The sequence below is a fragment of the Asterias amurensis genome, chromosome 21 (genome assembly GCF_032118995.1).
Source record: "Asterias amurensis chromosome 21, ASM3211899v1".
Lineage (NCBI taxonomy): Eukaryota > Metazoa > Echinodermata > Asteroidea > Forcipulatida > Asteriidae > Asterias > Asterias amurensis.
The window spans coordinates 11593900-11607265 of NC_092668.1; the positions used below are offsets into that span (position 1 = coordinate 11593900).

The window sequence follows — 13366 nt, forward strand, 5'->3', positions numbered from 1 at the left end:
CTCTATGCATGTTGCAACATTGTGAACCAACTACCAAGCCTTTTCAACTGGTCCCGTGTTCCCTCAGCAACCAGTTTTTAAAAACAATCTTGCAATGCTTATTTTTTTTACAAGTTGTAGTTTTCCATTTCCTTTTTATGCTGTTTTTCAAAATACTACAAACCTCACTTGATCAATGTTTCCAGAAACGATTAAAACTTCTCAACTCCCAGTACAAATTCCTTCTCCCCAATGAGTCATAATAGAGTCTGAAGAAAAAAAATTCCTTAAAAAATAGTTTATTCCAATTTGAACAATGCTCTCCAGTTGCTCTATGCTTAAACCAATCCTCACAATTCCGACCCAAGCCGAACCCAACCCCCTTAAAAATAACCAGTAGCTATTGCTGTTGACTTTGTGGAAAGGAATAACTTCCACTAGCATTTGACAAACAATTCGGGTGTTTGATTCTTTTGCCTTCAGCCTTCCATCGGTCAGGTACATTTAGCTTTCGCTGATAGTCAACTCAAGGCTAGCCAAGGACCTAGCAGTTGGCTGGCGTACTGCCAAGAAAAGTTTTTCTTGTCATTCTGGATTTGATTTTAAAGGTACACATTGCTTTGGATCAGGCGAGTTGGTCTACGTGAAGCTTTTGAAAACGTTTGTTATAAGATGCATGGTTGGAAAGGTGTTTTCAAAGTAGAATGTAAATAACGATCCACACAATAATGCCTGAAACTTGCTCGGTTTTCCTAATACGTGAACTAACACGGCACGCTATTTTGTGGAGTTAAATTTTTGACTCCACAAAATGGGGTGCCGTGTTATGTTGCAAATAAAAGGAAAACCCCGCGAATTCGAGGCATAGTTGTGTGGATTTTTATATTCTATTCTTTAAAGACAGTGGACACTATTGCTAAGACTACTCTTCACAGTTGGTGTATCTCAACTGCATAAAATACCAAAGCTGTGAAAATTTGAGCTCAATCGGTTGCAAAGATGCGAGGTAATAATGAAAGAAAAATGCCCTTGTCACACGAAGTTGTGTGCTGTCAGATGCTTGATTTCGGGACCTCAAATTCTAAATCTGAGGTCTCAAAGTCAAATTTGTGGAAAATTACTTCTTTCTTGAAAACTACATTACTTCAGAGGGAGCCGTTTCTCACAATGGTTTATACTATCAACCTCTCCCCATTACTCGTAATCAAGTAAGGTTTTAATGCTAATAATTATTTTGAGTAATTACCAATAGTGTCCACTCCCTTTAAACACCTTTCGAACCATATGCATTTCATAACAAACGGTTTCAAATGCTTTTCATAAACTGACTTGCCTGATCCAAGGCAACGTGTCCCTTTAATCCAGGTGTGGGCGAGTATTGTGAATAGTAGCAAGGCGTCTGTCATCGCCTTACCTTAGCGGAGGTTCGCTCGCTACGGTTGGCTGGTCCAGTCTTCCTATCTTAGGTTATCTCATCTTCCCAGATATCGGATGCGCCGGCTTTGTGTTTTAAAAAGCTAAAGATACTGTCTTTATAAACTTAGGATGGTCTTGATGACTGAATGAAACTGATTTTAAAGGGACGGTATGACATGTGCGGCACCAAATATTGACCAGAAATCCTTTTCTTTGATTGATTGAAACGTTTTAGGAGAAATACACCTTTTGGCGTTGGCTTTTTGTTTAACTTCAGAGGAACCGTTTCTCAATTTTTGGTACTATCAGCAGCTCTCCATTGGTCTTAACTTAGTAAGTTTTTAAGATTAAAGTTATTTTTTAGTGATTAACAATAGTGTCAAGTGCCTTTAATTGTCAAATAGCTACATAGAAACTCATTGGACGAGTGACAGATGAGAGTCATTCTCACAAGGCTGGTTCACATGTTTTTGCTCAAAGGTCAACACATCCTTTGACCTTTGACCTAACCCCATGGGTAATATTCAGACATGGATTTAATAGTCACACACCCATGGGTACTTTCAAAACCTCCCAGAATAGCTCTCCTTTTTAAAGTCACCTGGAAATATAATTATTTTTTTCTTCAAACATTAGAGTAGGCCCTATATGTTTCTGAACAATATAGTAATTGTTTGAGTAATTGTTTTTAACGATTCCAATGTTTAAACAAATATGTTATGCATATGTTGATATACACCAACTGTGAAGACTAGTCTTTGACAATTACCAATAGTGTCCAGTGTCTTTAAGTGATTGAACAGGATTCACCCTTTTTTCCCCAGAAGTTAATTCTTTTTAAGGATTTTAAAAAAATCTCCTTGATCTTTCACAGTCTTGATAGAATGTAAAAAAAAAAAAAGTAAAAAAAAAAAGAATAAAAACGCGAGAACCTAAGATATTTCAAACTATTTCACCCAATCTACATGTTTATCCTGAACCGAAAACGTCAATGTATCAATGGGGTAGACACTTGTTTGAACAACAACATTGCAACTCCAGTTATTTGTTTTCCTTCACAAGAAGCCAAAGGAATAGTTTAGGGGAGAAAAAAAGAAAAAAAAACAACAATGTCTGAACAAGTCTCTCATCACAACCCAATAAACTACGAGTGAGAAAAGGTGAAAAAGTACACTCAAGCCCTTAGAGGTTTTTGGGTAGAGATCAAATCGTAGTGTTTTTTTTCCTGGTATGCTCATGATGTGATAAATACTTAGACATAGCGGGGTACCCCAACGGGGGTGAAAGTCAATTATCAACGGAAACTTCCGGCCAAGTTTGCTTTTTCAAAAGGAGAAAGAAAAAGTCCACCTGAAATTTCTGGTCTTACCGAATCGAAAGTTGATTTGAGATTGAGATCTGTTTGGAATTGTAAACGAATACTTGATGATGACAAAGATCTTCAGCATTTGAGAGCGACACCAACTCTTCAATAAATCTAAAAAGCGATTCATTCATGTAATAGTTCAAGTTCAAATGTTTTAGTTTTCTGATCAACGAGGGAATTTCACAGATGTAAATAATTTCACCTAACGCTTACTACAATTTTTTGGTCATAACTTTCCAACACTTTTGACCAGCTACCCACTCACAATCAAGCAGCACCTTAATGGGAAACTTTTCAATTCATTACTTTAAAGACATTGGACACTATTGGTAATTGGTCAAAGACTAGTCTTCACAGTTGGTGTACCTCAACACATGCATAAAATAACTAACCTGTGAAAATTTGAGCTCAATCGGTCGTCAAAGTTGCAAGATATTAATGAAAGAAAAAACACCCTTGTCGCACCATGGTCACACGAAGTTGTGTGCTTTCAGATGCTTGATTTCGAGACCTCAAATTTTAAATCTGAGGTCTTGAAATCAAATTCATGGAAAGTTACTTCCTTCTCGAAAACTACGTCACTTCAGAGGGAGCCGTTTCTCACAGTGTTTTGACCTATCAACCTCTCCCCATTACTCGTCACGAAGAAAGGTTTTATGCTAATAATTATTTTGAGTAATTACCAATAGTGTCCACTGCCTTTAAATAATTACTTACAACCCTTTTATTACAGGTTTTGCAATACACACAGTGGATGCCATGGCCTTCGTTGCCCCTGTTCTTGGCCTAAGTGCCCCATCAAAAAAATTCCCATAGACTTAAAGATTTTCCAACGGTGGTGCCTTTTGCAAAATTGAAAAATGGCCTTGCCCTTTCAAAGATGAAATTCCATGCCAGCTTTAAATGGAAAGTTTTGAAGTCTGATTCTCTTGTTTCGGTGTGACAGGAATCTTGATCAATGTATATAAAAAAAAGTTTAGTTGATTGATCAGATCCTATAAATCCCCGCTAAATGCTCAAATCTGTGTGAGCTCTGAAGAAAAAAAATAAAGAAGGTAGAAAATAGGAGTCGCTGCCAATGTTTTTTGGTCTCTTGGGAGAATGGGTGTCTGGTAAATTTCCTTTGAAAATGTTGTAGGTATTAAATTTGTTTTCCCGATGTGAGAAAAACATACAGACAGGATGGCAATTTCAACTCGGGGGCAAAATGTTTAGCATGTGCTATGTTTGTCAATGTTTGCAAACTTTCCTTGTGTAGACGATGGTTCAAATTAGTGGCTGAGTGGTTTAGGTCACCGAACCCATGCTCCGGTGTTTTCAACAGCAGATTGCGGGTTCGAATCCCAGTCATGACACTTGTGCCCGCTCTAGTGAAACAACCATGACAGTTTTTGTTGTTTTTTCAACAACTAGACACTATTCTGCTGAAACTTTTACCTGTGACTTTTATTGTATCTTTTTTTAATCATCCAGTAACCCAATATTTTGTTGGAAAAAAAGACAATCTATGGCCCTTTTCGAAACCACGGCTTTGGCTTTGGATTCGGCTCGCAGGCATGCTGGCCCCGCCGGTTGTTGCGCCTTTGCGTATACGCGCTCCGGGCTTCAGACGAGAGAACGGAGCCTCAAGACGAATTCAAAGCTGAAGCCGTGGTTTCGAAAAGGGTCTGTGACCCTTCCTTTAGAATGTCTGTTAGATGCCCCTTTGGAAAGATTCTCCGCAGAGGTTTTTCAAGATGCCCCATCGGTCTTACTCCTAATGACTGATTACATCTTCAGTCTTTTATGTTTGTTCTCGTTGCTTAGCTACATCCCAGTCTCTTTATGGCTCGTCATAGCAACTGTTCAACATCTTAATAATGAAATGAGCGTCTTATCCGATTTTTCTTCTGACTTGGGAGTTTTAAAGAAACGAAATTTCAGATTGAGCTCAATCAGAGCTGAGCAAATTAATCTCTGATTTAGCAAATCATTAATTGCAGTACAGCCCTGGGCAACTAGTGCGACTCGTGTTATAGTCGCGACTATTGATTGCATAGGCAAGTCAAGAATACCGTTTTCCTACTACTCGGTTAATCGTGCGGCCACATCCACTACAAAAATTGTCGCAACTATCTGTTTGGTGAACCAGTTGTGTCGCTCGCGACTATTCATGATAATATAAGCAACTTAAGAACCACAGTCAGACATCTGTGACACATGCTTTGATTCTTTCAGCGTGAATTTTACTGTATTGCAGCTGAGGCAACATTTGCTGCAAAGTATCTTGGGAATTAAGAAATTAGTCTATTTGAGTTTCATAGAAATGAAATCAGATTGAGCTCAAACAGAGCTGAGCAAATTAATCTCTGATATAGAAAATCATTAATTGTAGTTAAGCCTGGGCGACTAGTGCGTAAAGTGTGTAGTCGCGACTAGTGATTGCTTAAGCGAGTTGCGATTACTGTGTTTCAACTACTCATTAAATTTTGCCGCCATGACTACTCCAAAAATAGTCGCAACTACTTCAAAAATATCACCAAAGTAGTAGTTAAAAAGCAAGACTGTTCTAGTGAGAACACACATGGTGTTACTTCAAACCAAATATGTACAAATATACATCATTATAATATTTAACAACTATAAACAAAAAGTAGACATCTTTTATGGTTTGTGAACATTTACAAATTTTTCTGAAAAAAGAATGCATGAAACAATCACAGAGAAAAATGGAAAAAAAAAAAACGGGAAAAAAAAAACCCCACAATTTTTTGAAGTAAGACTGAAGTCTTCCTGTAAATCATAGGAAGGGGCAGAAAAAAAATCAGTAAAAATGTTATTCTGTTGATATTTGCCTTACACAGTACCATGACATAGCCGAGTAGGCGGATGTCCCACACATGGATATGATTACGCTATCTCTCTCCAAACAAGAAAGCTTAAATTAGCAACTTGCCTGACATAAAAAACCTCCCTCGAAAACAAGAACTGATCCGTTTTACTTGACAAAAATGTCTTTTTTTTTCCTTCTTTTCTTTTTCGAGCATGACATTATGAGTAATCTATTTTCTGGGTTTTTTTCCTCCTAGTTTTTACTGATTCTATGTATTTTTGTTCATGGAATTGTCATGGCCGAGCGGTTAAGAGCACCAAAATGGCTATTTGCAAGAGTAGTATGGCGGACAAAACAAGTGTTTTTTTCACTCTTTGACATTAAGAGAGTACTTTTGATAAAATCATGTTCAGCACCCCTTTAAAGAATGACATAAAATCCCAAGTTAGAAGCCCCCTCCCCTGTTCCCCTTTTCATAGGTTACTCACCCAACGAAAAAGACCTGAGGCCCCTCCCTCCCATACCTCTCCCGCCCCATCCTGTTACTCATGGTCCTATCCATCCCTTGCCCCATTTCCGTAATTTCCCCTTTCCCCCCTAAACTTTGAAAATGAAAAATCATTTTGCGTTTCATTTTATTCTTTTACTTGCGGGGAGCGAGTGAGCATTGGATGTAATTGATCATAACTTTTGATGTAAAGGATGAGTAGCCGCACAGTGCAACGTTAATGTCCCATGATAATAAAAACAAAATTGGGGGGAGGGGGGCGGCACTACGAAAGCGGTACTTTTATTCTACGAGAAGTTGATAGTTGATTTTTTCCTGAAGAGTTTGATCATTTTTTCCTGATCAAAACTTTGCGTGCAGATGATGAGTAGTCGCACAGTGATGCGTTTATGTCCCATGATAAATATTTGAATTTTTTTTCTGAACTACAAAAGCGGTACTTTTTTATAACAGTTGTTCACAGTTATTTCTTCTAAAGAATTTGTCTTCCTCAACACTCCTAACTTTTCCCCTTCTCACAATCTTTAATATTCCCTTCTTAAATATGTCCCTCCTTCTTCATCTCACCTACCCCTTCCTCAGCCCAGGGCCCAATTTCATAAGCTTGTAGGAACAAAACCCGCTAAGCACATCAAAGTATTACTTAACAGAAACAGGTTACCAGCCATACTTACATCAAGTTTGCATTGTTGTGACTGGTGTTTATTTTTGTTTTGCAAAGAAGCAGCATTTTCTGCTTAAAAAACAGCTTTTTGAAAATTGGGTTTCGGACTGGGCCGAGTATCATAGAGCTGCTTTTAAGCCCAACAAAAAGATGCTTACCAGAATAAGGTTACCAGCTCCCCAAAAACATGTCACTTTGTTCAATCTGTGACTGGTATACTGCATTTCTTAGCTTAGCAGAACTTTGATGAACACAAATTTCTGCCTAAGCAGCTCTATGAAATTGGGCCCTTGACTTCTCTAACAATCTTCATTCTTCTATAACCCCCCCCCCCCCCCCCCTCCCCCCACACTCTCCCCCTCTGCTATTCCAAGACTCTTTCTCTCGTATTAGTCACAGATTAATCAAAGTGTCGATCAACTGAAAAAGGATATAATTCTCTTTTGAAAGTATGAGTCACACAACTCCTTCGGGAGGTGGACCTCTTCCCCAAAACCCTCTCTTCTTCCTCGTTGTTTCTTCTGAACAAATTCCGTTGGAATGGCTGGTCATATTTGGACAGCTCTTCCTTGCTAAGAAAGAAAGAGAGTTGACTTCTTGGGTTTTGATGGTTCGGGACTTAAGCCCTATTCAGACAGCAGGAATTTAACACTGGTCTTTTGCTTAATTTTAGCATGGTTGCAAAAGTTTACCACATGCATCTGATGGGAAAGTACAATAATGTTTATACTGTCCATAAATAATGGCCAATTTTGGATTCACTAGGAACCTTGGATAATCCAACCATTGTTGGCTTTTCACACGAACTGCTATTTGAAAAATTTCACAACCATGCTGAAACTAAGCAAAGGACCCCCGCTAAATTGCTGTCATGTGAATAGGGGTTTAATGTGGAAACAGTTGACAAGTATGTTATAATTGACCCTTAGGGAACGGAGGTAAATCATTTCCTGACATCAGATGGCGTTACCTTGGTTCATTTTGTGATCAACGGAGCAGGAATTTATTACTTTTTGGTAGGAAGAAATAATTTGTGAGGCTGAATAATATTCAAATGGGTTAAATACTCACTGAATGTGTTGAATGCCACATGTACAAGCCGCAATATTCTTTTTAGAATAATTCCTTCCAGGTTTTGTTTGAGGTGAGAAATTTCAGAACGATTTGTAAAGATGTTTAATATCCAAATTGACTAAAGGACTAGTTGCATTGGATCGGACGAGTTGGTCAAAACAAAAGCGTTTTTAACCATTTTTTATATAATGCAAATGGTTGGAAAGATGTTTTAAAAGTAGAATACAATGATCCACACAAGTTTGCTTCGAAATTGCGTGGTTTTCCTTCTACTGTGTGAACTAACACGGTCAGCCATTTATGGGAGTCAAAAATTTGACCCCCATAAATGGCCGACGTGTTAGTCGACGAGGTAAAAGGAAAACCAAGCAATTTTGAGGCATGTTTGTGTGGATCATTGTATTCTACTTTTACAACATCTTTCTACCCATATGTATTTTATAAAAAAACGGTTACATACGCTTTTCAAAGACCAACTCGACCGATCCAAGGCAACGTGTTCCTTTAAGGGAAGAGGTGGGTTTGGTAATCACTCATAAAATTAATGGAAATAAAAAGTATACAGCAGCTTTCGATGTCAAACGCATTTTGGGAATCATTTTACTTTTCTCAGATTGTGCATTCCAATTCCTCCTGCTTGGATATAATCGCTCCAGATTTTTGGCGATACACCTCTTAGGATTCGAACTGCCTCTAGCTACCGGGCAACCTCGGTGGTCTAGTTGGTAAGACACTGCTCTAGAATTGCAAGGGGTTGTGGGTTTTAATCCCACCCGAGTAACATGCCTGTGATATTTTTTCACATGACTCTGGTAAGTACTGAGTATACAGTGCTAACACACATCGGTGTATGGGTTAAAAAACAAAATTAATATTGATATACCTTTTGGCTACCACGTTTTGAAATTCAATTTCACAGTATTTGGTATTGATATCTATTTCTTAATAGTGTTTTAAAACAAGCAAATGGTTCCTTAAAAAATGAAGGTATACTTTCTTGAATGCCACAAGACGTGTAATTTTTTTCCTGATTTTTTTGTGGTCGTGAAAATTGTATCAGAAGTCTGGGAGTCATTCTTGTTTAGCGTAAACACTCCTTTGAGCTGGGGCTTTTATAGGTCGTCTTCTGTTCGTTTGAAGAGTCTTGCAAACTACATCCCCACCGCTACTCGACTTGCTCCCACTTGTGTTTGTACTCCTTTTTAAAAACGACTCCTTTTCCCACAATGTCATTTATTTTTAGGGGGCCTGGGGGGTTAGTGTCAACAACCCACACTCTCTGAAGTTCTAAATCCGTAAAGAATTCTTGTGTGAATATATATTTTTTTTTTCATTGCAATGTTCCTGGTGGGATTTTGGATTGAGATTTAATGACTTTCACTTGCGCATCACTGGAGAGTTGAAGTGTTTTTAGAGACACAAACAGTCTTAAACAAAGAAAAGAAAGGGAAGAAGAAAAAAAAAACCCGGATTGCGGTAAATGTGTGGGTGTGTGTGCTTGTGCTCATTCTGTCTCACATTCTTGTTGACAACAATTACATGTACTACATGTCTAACCATCCTCAAGGAGTGTGTTGCACAATATAATAATGATAGTGGCTTCTTATTTATCGTCACTCAGTGATGCTCAACGTGCTTTAAAGGCAGTGGACACTCTTGGTAATTATTCAAAATAATTATTAGCATAAAAACTTGTGTAACAAGCAATGGAGAGCTGTTGATAGTATAAAACATTCCGAGAAAAGGTTCCCTCTGAAGTAAGTTAGTTTTTGAGAAAGAAGTATTTTTCCACAAGTTTGATATCGAGACCTCAAAATTAGATGTTGAGGTCCCAAAATCAAGGAACTGGAAGCACAGTGTCCAGTGTCTTTAACATACAGTTTTTTCATGTAAGGTATGTGGGACTACGTTTGAATTACGAGACCTACTCCTTATATGTTTTACAATGTGCTGTGGTGCAATATGCTGCCAATCTAGCTAGGAACATCGGGGTGAACCCCTTCTATTATTGATAAGTGCACTGGGTTCTTTTACATGCATTACACAACACACTGGACCACTGGCTTTATGTCCCATCCAAAGGACGAAATATTGAATGTATATCAGTACAATAATAATCATACTAGGTTCTTAAATAGCGATTTATCACACCCCTATAGGGGCTTATCAAGGGCTCACATTATTTTTTTCTGCAAGTTGTGTGCAACTAGGTTTTTGAAGTATGTGACTTATTCCTTTATAGGTAATTTTCTATTTTAAATTTATTAGTTTTCCTGTTATAAGATTACATATTATAATAGTGGGTGATAAATTGCATCAACCCTTTTAGCAATTATCTGACCTCGTTGTTTGCCAAACAATGTGAAGGAAAAAGGTCAACTGTAAAGAATATTAGGTTTCAATGTTTACATCTCCGCAAAGCCCAAACCAAAGACAAAACTGAATTGGTTGCCTTAAAAACAGTTGCATACCCCTCCAGCTATAGACTATAGTAGTCTATATAAAATAAACAAAATAAAAAAGGGAAAGGGGGGGGGGGGGTTGATAAATACCAAAAAAGTCCAACCAACTTGAAGGTTTTTTTTCCCGGGGTGGCGGCAAAGATGACACAAAGGAGTGGAAAGTGATACCAGGGACGCGGGACACCGGTGGCTTAGGAGGAATTTGACCTCCAGGCGGCTGAGGTCGCAGTCTCCAGGAGAAGGTTTTCTTCTTTCTGGTGGTATGTTGAGTCTGATTTTTAAAGTTGGATTGATTTGACATTTAAGGCCTGTACTATTGGACTTAAAGACACTGGACACCTTTGGTAATTGTCAAAGACCTGTCTTCTCACTTGGTGTATCTCAACATATGCATAAAATAACAAACCTGTGAAAATTTGAGTTCAATTGGTCATCGAAGTTGCAAGATAATAATGAAAGAAAAAACACCCTTGTCACACGAAGTTGTATGCTTTCAGATGCTTGATTTTAAGACCTCAAATTCTAAAACTGAGGTCTTGAAATCAAGTTCATTTAAAATTACTTCTTTCTTGGAAAATACATTACTTCAGAGTGAGCCGTTTCTCACAATGTTTAATACTATCAACCTCTCCCCTTTACTTGTTACCAAGTAAGGTTTTATGCCACTGTCTTTAAATGCGTGGGTAGCCGAGGCTAAACACAGGTTGAACAGACGGAAGAATGAAGGTGGCATAGTACAGCAATGTTGTACTTTGAGTTGTTCAGATATTTCTCAGGACAATTGGTTGGAGCTTTTGAAAAAGTCAAGCTCAGAACTACAAGTTTGTTTGCAAGCAAATAAGTGTGTAAAATTGTGCTTAAAGTAAAACTGGGTGTGAAAGTTCGATCACCGAAAGTTCGTTTTCTACCACTCATTAAAGGAACACGTTGCCTTGGATCGGTCGAGTTGGTCTTTGAAAAGCGCTATGAACCGTTTGTTATAAAATCGGTATGGTTAGAAAGATGTTGTAAAAGTAGAATACAATGATCTACACAAATATGCCTCGAAATTGCGTGGTTTTCGTTTTACCTCGTCGACAAACATGGTCGGCCATTTATGGGGGTCAAAAATTTGACTCCCATAAATGGCCGACCGTGTTAGTTCGCGACGTAAAATGAAAACCGTGCAATTTTGAGTGATACTTGTGTGGATCATTATATTCTACATTTAAAAGATCTTTCTAACCATATGCATTTCATGACAAATGGTTTCAAACGCTTTTCATAGACCAACTCGTCCGATCCAAGGCAACGTGTTCCTTTAAGTCTTGGGAGTGAAGGTTTAAAGGAAAGCGTTGCCTTGGATCAGACGAGTTGGTCTCTGAACAGCGTTTGAAACCATTTGTTTTATAAGTAGAGTTTAACGATCCACACGCATATGCCGAGAAAACTGCTGCGACTGGTCACTTCTTGGCTTAGCCAAGAAATTTTCCAAGCCTAATTATCTGCTTAACACCAACAGCTTTATGTTATTGGGCCCTGGCTGTTTCCGGGTAGCAACTTAACAGGTAGGATGATCTACACAAATCTTGAAATAAAATCTAAGGAAGTTCTATTTAGTCGTTTAATTGAATTGCCGTCAATGGCTGCCAGTTGATGATCCAAGGTCTTACCACCATGCCTGTTATTTAATTGGAGGGGGGGGGGGGGGCAGTGACTTCTGTTAGACTCGTTCAATTGTCAATATACACCATGAAAGTCATGTGTTAGTAACAAGTTTTGAGCTGGCTTACAGTGTGTATAGTATACTTGTTTGAAAAAAAGAAGACAACAAGTCTGTGGTTGTATTTAATTTTAATTTCGTAGGTTTTGTTTGTATTTTTTTTTCTTCCAATAAAACAGCGGATACCGGTCCAATCTCTGGGTGTGAAAGTTCAATCAGTTTTCCACCATTCATTAAGTCTTGGGAGTAAAGGTTTAAAGTGGAACGTTGCCTTGGATCAGATGAGTTGGTCTTTAAACAGCGTTTGAAACACCAATGGACACCAACCCTGTTCAGGTTATGTCCAAGCGTGAAGAATAACCCGTAATTGGAATACACAATCTGAGAAATGTTTTTGCATGAAATATAAGAGATGTTAAATTTGCATCGGGGATAAACAATATTATTTTTTTGTCCTTAAAGGTAGCCTCTAGCTACCGGGCGGCCTCGGTAGTCTAGTTGGTAAGACACTGCTCTAGAATTGCAAGGGTCGTGGGTTCGAATCCCACCCGAGTAACATGCCTGTGATATTTTTTCCAAGGACTCGGGAAAGTACTGAGTATACATTGCTAAAACACATCGGTGTATGGGTAAAAACCAAAAATAATATTGCATGAAATAGTTTCTCTAAACCTAAATTTCTTGGAAGGGAAGTGCCATTAGTTTTAGAGTAATTACTAAAGGTTTATCCTCGCTTTAAGGACAAAAGATTCACGCCTGGGACTCGAACCTACGTTCTGCTGATCAGAAACCTAGAGTCTGGTGTTCTTATTCCCTTGGCCACGACATACAACAGAGCACCCCTATGAGAGACATTTCAATGTGTACTGGAACATGTCAAAGGACATAGGGGCAATGACCAGGGGCATGAAGTCAATTCCCCGCCCCCATGAAGTATCAGGCTTTTGTACGTGTCCTCTTGGACTATTAAATTAAAAACAGAGGTGAACTAGTAGCTGTGTTGAAAACAGATTAGTACCAATTAGCAGTCGTTAACGTTGGCCGTTGACGCATCGTAGTACAACAAGAACGGATTAAAGCACGGACAGATATAATTTTGATGGAGAATTGTAGATTAGCAAATAAGTTCACGTGTAGGAAATTCCGCAATCAATTTTTTTTTTTTTGTAACCGACTGGCTACATGAATGATCTATGGCAAAAGAGCGCAGCGGAAAAAATAGGTTTACTTTTTTTTTTTTTCTTGTGTGAGGAAAAACTCGTTTGGTTCAATGATACCTATTGTTTCTAGCAGTTTTTTCTCTTAGTTTTTTGTTTAGGGTTAGGGTTACAGCACTGGACATTATTGGTCAGTTGTTACTCAAAACAGTTGTTAGCATAAATG

At 38.3% G+C, this 13366-nt stretch overlaps 1 protein-coding gene and 1 non-coding gene across 2 annotated transcripts in view; both read left to right on the plus strand.

The window, feature by feature from the left end:
- The window catches only part of LOC139952867 (zinc finger MIZ domain-containing protein 1-like), a 164320-nt gene that overhangs the window by 6118 nt on the left and 144836 nt on the right, over positions 1-13366 (plus strand). The gene's annotated exons all lie outside the window — the stretch shown is intronic.
- On the plus strand, positions 12467-12541 carry Trnas-aga (transfer RNA serine (anticodon AGA)). The gene has a single exon. It is a non-coding gene; the product is annotated as a tRNA-Ser (tRNA).